The sequence below is a fragment of the Euprymna scolopes genome, chromosome 19 (genome assembly GCF_053919585.1).
Source record: "Euprymna scolopes isolate OS-2025 chromosome 19, ASM5391958v1, whole genome shotgun sequence".
NCBI classification, from domain to species: Eukaryota; Metazoa; Mollusca; class Cephalopoda; order Sepiida; family Sepiolidae; genus Euprymna; species Euprymna scolopes.
Genome location: NC_136500.1, coordinates 53,284,770 through 53,292,829, shown reverse-complemented (window position 1 = coordinate 53,292,829; position 8,060 = coordinate 53,284,770). Strand labels below are relative to the sequence as shown.

Genomic DNA, 8,060 nt, shown 5'->3' with positions numbered 1-8,060 from the left:
AATTCAAACATTATCGAGGAACTAACCTATCGAAAGGGTATAAAATCCAAAGTTAAGCAAACATTTCATATGACAGAATAAGACAACATAACCTTGGTAGAACATTTTTGGATCCTAACACAGGGAGAAAAAAAAAAAATCAAGAAGCCGCGCCTCCGCATACATGAAAAACCAAGAACAGGTAAATATGTATATTTTTAAAAATCTGACGCATTTCAGACAATTATAATTACTGTAAATTCAGTACAATGCTTACAATCTATTATTAAAATCAATCTTTCTTTTATTTATGGAGGACTTGAAAGTCTAATCTTGCATATTCCCCAAACTACTGAACTCTAGACTAGCAATAACAATAGTATATTACCTTTTATGCCATATGTTTATTTTCACCAGTTTCTATTCCTTATATTTCTTTCCTTTTCTGTTGCTTGCCTTTTTCGCAATCGGGGTTTATTCTATTTCATAAATCCATTAATTCGTGTCCTTAGTGTCACGTATTTCTATAAGTTTCACATAAGCGTATATATTCGCCGTAGCTGCTCATTTCGTTTCATTAAACTTATTCAAGAGTAATAAATACAATAATTATTAACGGTTTCTGTAACTAAAGCAAAGCTAAGATGTTTCATTAAGGAAACAAAGAAAATAATTTCAAATGTCGTTTCTTAAAATTTGATCGTACTAAGTTTGTCTCGTTGCTATTGATGTTTGAACAAATTCCTGTGTAAAAGTATTACCTAGCTGACACCGTCTTGACTCGACGGGGGAAGGAGGGAGGAGCGACCAAAATTACGGGGATGTAACGTCTCAACTGGATGCCTTATTAATTTTGTTTTTTTTCAAAATATACAGTAAGACCTCTAGATACGAATGCCAAGCCGCAACTAATTCGTATCTTGAAATTTTCGTATCCTGAAAAGCGTTTTACACAAATCTAAACCGTTCCAAACTCCATGAAAAGGGCCATTAAATTTCATTAGAGCAAACCAGAATGAAATAAGATTGGTTGGTTGTTTTTTCGCCTTTCTGTTTTTGAAGAAAATTTAATAGAATATATTTGTTTTTTTTTCAAGTCGGTTTCTATTTAACTCATAGTTGGCATAATCACGTTGACACACCGGTTCGTTAGATCACTGAAGTTAAGCAACGTTGAGCCTGATCATTACTAAAATGGGTGACCAATTTGGGAAGTTCAGGTGCTGTATGTAGGAGGACGTCGACACCTCTCTGCAAAGAGTTGCAAAAATCTAACGTCGTTATCTCCCCTAACAGGGATATACATGCGACTTGGGGCCGCTTGTGAATTTCATACTCCCATGAAACTTCCTCCTTCGGATGATTGGTTTGGTTGTTTTACGGCATATCAACCCTTTTCGGGTTATTTAATGCCGAATCCAAAGATTCGTAAGAAAATTTTTTTAATAGAATATATTTGTTGTTTTCACGTCGGTTTCTATTTAACCCATAGGTACTACCACTCCAGGTCAGAGTGGACCTGGGAGCAATGGTAATTAAAGGGTGGCTCCACTGGGCTTCACCACTGGATATAGTTTAAGGTCATATCCAGGACCTCCATTGAGGGACTTTCACCCTTTGCAGGGGGGGGCAGTCGGCGTATTCTAATGCCCCACCGACAGGGCCGTCCTTCGGAGGAAGTCGTTTAAACCCTGAATAGGGTTGGTGCTGACTGCACACACACACACACAGTTGAGAGCCTAACAGGTACTACCATTTCGGGTCAGAGTGGACCTGGGAGCAATGGCAAAGAGTGGCTTCACACTCCCGCAAGCTGGGGCCTCACCATCGGATATAGTTTAAGGTCATATCCAGGCCCATGGAAGAGCAAATAGTACCTAACCGTTAATAACGTCACTATTTCTTTAGTTTGACATTCAAATAAAAAATATTACTGTGTCGTCTTTATTTTAAGTAATCCTTATTCGTAAAATAAAATCTATGAACAGGTAATGGCGAGGAAGAAAGTGTTCAAAGGGAATTAAATCTATAATAGAAATGTAAAACTCAATATAAGGTTCAGGGCTTGTAATAGAATTGCAGCAAGTCTTCACAAACTCAGAGGAAACGCCGAGTGCGCCTAAATACAATATCAATTCTGAAAATTATTTCAGTTAAGTTTTCAAAGTCAAATGGATTATTTCTTACAACTAATTTATAATTTCTAAGATAATAAGGGGTGGGAATTTTGTTAACCCCCTCCAACTCTTAAAGTCAACGGTAAAAATTAAAAACAGAAAAGGCTTTCGATCTTTATTTTTCAAATGTGTTAATTTGAATGGCATCAATACTTTCCTAAGGTTTTAAATCTTAAAAAAAAAAAAAAAAAAAAAAAAAAAAAAAAAATGGGGAAACGGGTAAATCTACAAAAATTCAACTCCAAGAAAAATACTTCCCAGAAAATTACATCCCCAAATCTTATCAAACCCCTATTTAAAAAATGTTTCGAAGAACCGAATGTCTAAAAAAAAATAGACGTAGCTTTCGCATCCCGAGACGAAATTCACATCACGCTTCATAAACTGAAAATTTCCGAAGTCCAGTCTTTCGTATCTAGACCTTCAACTCGCATATATATATATATATATATATATGCACACACACACATAGGAATGAAGAGAGATTTGCTTTAACATTTCCATAGAAAAACAGAAACTGCGTGTAACTCAAATCTTGTTAAATTTTTGTAGAATTTCAGAAATTTTCCGAACTGTAAAAATCTTAGACTCATAAGATACTCTTTGCCATATATAACAATTTTTTGTGTAACTCAACGTCATTATGTATTATTAAGTAATACCTGACGTGATATTAGATCAAGAAAGGCTGAGAGAGTTAGCTCCTAGAACGAAAGTTTTCAGGGAATATCAAATTTACATGCCGTTTCTAGCCACCTGTAAATCTCGGTCAGAAATATACAAAACTTCATATTTACAAATCACCTACCTTGTACTGATCATTCTCAACCTGGCTTAACATCTGTTATCGAAGGAGAACCGGACATCAAGTATTTGCGTGGATACGAAACCTTTTTTTTTTCCTTTTCAATAATAACTTCACATTACTCGTATGCTTAGTACTGTGTGTGTGTGTGTGTGTGAAAATAGAATATTAAGGGGACGTAACTCTGAATATACATTGAACACTAAAAAGCAAAAATTGGCTGCCATTATGAGTGTTGACAAGAATACTTACTCCAATAATATTTTATGGGCAGCATATTGGATCAGACTGGTCTAAAATTTCTAGCTTTAATAAACAAAAAATAATTAAATCCTTATGTATATGTTTATACATATTATATAGATTTCATCTCAAATGAACCAATCAAATTATGAAAGATATAGCCAACACGACGCTGGAATCACTATTTAAGAAATGTGCAACCTCTTATTTTTGTAAAAATAAACACTTGCCATACCTATTGCTTTAATCCCATCTGGGATAATTATATGCGCGCACACACACACACACACACACACACACACACACACACACACACACACACACACACGCGTTTCGAACAAATTAAAACTTGTTGAATATTTATCCATGTCTAATACCTACAGAAAAAAAATTGACAAAAATCAAAAGTATCTAAATTTTCACGAGGAACTTCCATACATTCTCATCTTTTATGTAGAACTAAATTCTAAATGTAACCATAGTGTTTTTGTTTTGTTTTTTTATTTAAAAAAAAAACATACAAGAAAAAAAAAAAACACCGACGCCAAATGTGTTAAATCATTGTGATCGTTTAATTTGTTTGAGGGCAAATCCTTTACATACACATAAACATACTTAATGTTGTGAAGGTAGGTTTTTATGTGATCCGTTATTGTCAACGTTGCCTGGGATCAAAATTATGAGATTTGGAGGCGGTGGAAACTAAATCTATATACAACAGATTTTATCGAAGTAGATAAAAGTGAAGTGGCAGGTAAAATAAATTTCAGAACCGACATTATCTTTAAAATCGACAAACTTATCTAATTGCTAACATTAACTGCATCGGCTTCTTAACCATCGAACAGGCGCCGATAAATGTTGATAGGTCCATTTTTTGCTACATGTAGCAAGGCAATGACGCATCTACGTCTGGCGCCGTACGTCCATGGCAGGAGTTGCTTTCTTAGAGTTTCATACCGTCAATATCTGCAACATAGAAACTTTCAGAGCATAAATGTATACATCAGTCATAACGATACAATATATAATCCCCTCCGATTCATTCGAGCTGAATAAAAAATAGCAAGCATTATTTCTGGAACATCCTCTCGACTAAATTTTTTATTCCAGAAAAATACGTTGTTCGGATTTATTTTAAAATGACTGCCATCTTAAAAAGGGACGTAACTAGATCTGATCATCGAGTTAATTTGATTACAGAAAAAGAGGTATCGGTTAACAAACGAAAAGCTTAAATTGCAAGTAAGAACGCTATCGGAAATTTATTTTTAAGACCGAGGTAAAGTTATGAATTATTAAAAAAATTTTTTAATCGGTTTTAAAAGAAACAGCTGAAATTTTTATTACATAAAATATATTTACAGTCGATTTTTATCGTTTATTTTTAATCTGTATTTGATGACAGCTATCGCTATATCTGATGTGACCAATGCGATTTATACGAAAGGAAACTTCACCTATCAATAGAGAAACGTCAATTATATATTCTTTTGTTGCTGAAGTATTCACTCAGAAATATCCTCGTAAAACAGTTTTTTAAGGAATAGGTTTTGTTTCCTCCATGCATAAAATATAACGTTTCACACATTTTACTCTTTATATATCCTATTTATAAAGTCAGCTTCCTTATCGATTTTTGTGATCGATAGCTTTACTAAAATAAAGCTTTCATCAGGTTCCTAATTTTTTTGTGAATCTTTCCAGCAAATACTTTTATAGTCTTTCCGTGTGTGTGTGTGTGTGTGTGTGTGTGTGTGTGTGTGAGTGATATAAATCGGATTATTCAATACCGAACGCATTAATTTAGAGGAAAAAAATATTTTCAAGATACTTATATTTGCAAAAAATTTGAAGATTATATAGTTTGCTTGTTTTGTAAAGAACAGTTTCTGTTTTTTTTTTTACTTTAACAGAAAGTAAAAGTTTCGCAAAGGAAAATAAGAAAAAAAACACTATTTGGTACATTGGAAAAAGTCGAAATTCATTTCGTATAGGCGTCATCTTTAAAAAGAGAAAACTAATACAGTTATTCCCCTTTATTTTGATGAAATAAATCCTTTGGAAAATAAAAGGGCATAGCAATACAAATATTCAAACACAAATGCTACCAGGCAAGGCCAGGTCGGTGCCTTTTAAAGTATGGGCCCCGAAAATGGCAAGCCGGTTGTCTCCGGAGAAAAAAAAGTTTGTTGGAAACCTTAACTTCACAAGCAGTCATTTCTATCTCTGTCAGGGAGTTTAGGTTAGATTTTGCAGGAAGTCATCCAATTACAATCCTGGTACTGGCCAAACTCCGCGTCACTTAACTTCAGTGTAGATGCTAGTCGTATTGATTTCAATATCAATTGATACATCCAGCAAGTCTAGTGGTACACAGATCTAACAAGATATCAAAAAGCGCTGCAGAAAAAAAAAAAAAAAAAACTTTCTGTATAGGTTTATTTGAACACGCTTTGTGGTTTTACCTATAGCTGATAAGCTGTGGTGTATACCTTTATGTAAATGACCAAAAACATCAATAGCATTTGGACTTAGCATATTCCACAAAACCAACTAGGCTTCATAACTATTCATGCATACTAGAACTAGGATGCATTTGTTTTCCATTCATTCAAACAAACATTAAAATTAAAGATAAATGATTACACTAAAATCTATCGGAATAGACAATTGTATACACTATGTACAGCAATTAAAAAAATAGTTATTTACTTCTGAAATTTTGTTAATCCATTAAAAATTCAAACAAGGAATTATAAAGAAACTATTCATGGATTTTCAAAGAGTTATTATCCGAGCATTAACATAAATACAAATTTATCACCGATTAGCATAAGCGTGAAAATTTACTTAAAAGTTTGTGAAGTAGAACATTTTCAATAGAATAAAATAGAAAAAGGGTGAAAGTAAAAATCTTACACACTAGGATCCAAAAGGCGAAATGTTAAATCCGAATTTTGGACCGATTATATTAAAGTCTTAAATTTTAACGTATATAATCAAATTGCGTGCGTGTATGAATTTACATGTACCTACGCGTGTAGGAAGCTTATATGCGCGTATATGCGTGCGGGTATGTGTGTGCGCATGTATGTATATGATATGATCTCGTTGACACGTCCGTTCTCGTCAGATCACCGAAGTTAAGCAACGTTTAGACTGGTTAGTACCAGATAGGTGACCATTTGAGAATTGTAGTCACCGTATGTGCACTCTGCTTATCTCGGAATTGTTTCCAGTTGTCTTAAACCTCCACTTCCGTCGATATTTAACAGACTCGAGAAAGGTGTGGTTGAAATTGCGCAACAGTTGCCACAAAAATTCCACACGCAGGCACCCTTACAGTGAGTATCCATAGTCTATCAAGACTAAAAGGAAGCTATTATGTGCGTGCATGCATGCGCATTTTTATATACGTTTCAATTACCTTGACAACTATTAGCTTTTAAGACAACATTTAATCGCAGAAAGCGCTATCTATTTTTTCTGCATTTGCACGAGAATTGACGCCATATATAATTTGCTTTTGGGCGATATTTCAGAAGAAAACTGCGATCATTAATAAAATGTGAAATGCCTTTCTTGTATAGATTAATTTTTTTGCTTAGAAAAATTGCATTTGTTTCCAAATATACACGCCTTAATAGATTTTGGAAGGTTTTTCAACACATTTTATTTCACGTATTTAAACGTTAACAAATGGACAGATTCAAACTTTCACAACTAATGACTACAAAAAATACGACGGTCGTTGGAAATATATCCTCCATTCAAGCAAATATTTATATGAACTGCGCGCTATAAGAATGCCGGATGAAGATTCAAAATGAACATCGTTAGTTGCAGTTTTTTGTAATAATATATCTATATTAAGACGATAGTGTGCGTGTTATTTTCTGTGTCACGCTTACATCCGGGTCGTTTAATTGTTATGCACTTTCACCTGTCATAAATAATTTTATGAAGAATTATTCATAAATTTTCGTTTCAGTTTCAATTATAGGTGATGGCACTCCAATCTATATTTTAAATAATATCAAGAATTCTTCGTTAGTTTTGGCTGATGACACCTTAGTAATCTATTTTATAATTTAACAAGAATTTTTCATAAGTTCTCGCTTCAATTATAGCTGAAAGAACTAAAGTCATAATATATATATATATATATATATATATATATATAACTTTGGGATTTGGTTTCGATTCAATCTGATGAACCCAAGTCATAGTTTTTCTTTTTTTTGAAATCGCAACTTTATAATATATAAAAATAGATAGAACATTAACTATAATAGATACGAAATCTGCAAGAATTAAAATATAAGCGAACTTTACGACTGGATTTTGTCGGGCGTCCCTGCAAGCTGGATGTTTATTTGCTTCCCCACTGAGCAAATTAGGCAGGAGGCCGTTTTTAATGTGGAGATAGGGGAAGGAGGAGGGAAAGAGGGGATCCAGCTCCCCAGAGGAGGGAAGTGGGGGCTGGATTAGAAACTGTTGGTATGAAGGGTTGCCCCTTCAGTGACCAAGGTCAGATATGTGGGGTTACCCCCACATTTGGTCTTTGTGAGTCATGCCCCTCAAGAGGGGGGTTTTGCAGTTTTAAAATAGCTACAATAATATCAGAGCGTCTCCATTTACACTGAATATCTACAGAATGTCAACATCAATATATATATATATATATATATATATATATATATATAAATACACACACGAATTGGTCCCCTGTGGAATTTCCACAGATTCCGCTAATTTATTAATATAATGGAACATTTTAAGATGCTGAAATTAGTACACGATAACATGAACTGTATCTTGAAATTTGGAATATACACTATTTATACTGTCGT

The 8,060-nt window shown here is 33.8% G+C and overlaps 1 protein-coding gene and 1 long non-coding RNA gene across 2 annotated transcripts in view; one reads left to right on the top strand and one right to left on the bottom strand.

Moving 5' to 3' along the window:
* The window catches only part of LOC145303587 (uncharacterized), a 217,747-nt gene that overhangs the window by 727 nt on the left and 208,960 nt on the right, over positions 1-8,060 (top strand). Inside the window, exon 1 of the long non-coding RNA XR_013873744.1 lies at positions 1-181. This exon is cut by the window's left edge and continues 727 nt beyond it. This is a non-coding gene — a long non-coding RNA (uncharacterized LOC145303587). The remainder of the gene's footprint in view (positions 182-8,060) is intronic.
* LOC145303586 (protein Wnt-6-like) overlaps positions 1-8,060 on the bottom strand; it is a 158,292-nt gene that overhangs the window by 15,981 nt on the left and 134,251 nt on the right. The gene's annotated exons all lie outside the window — the stretch shown is intronic.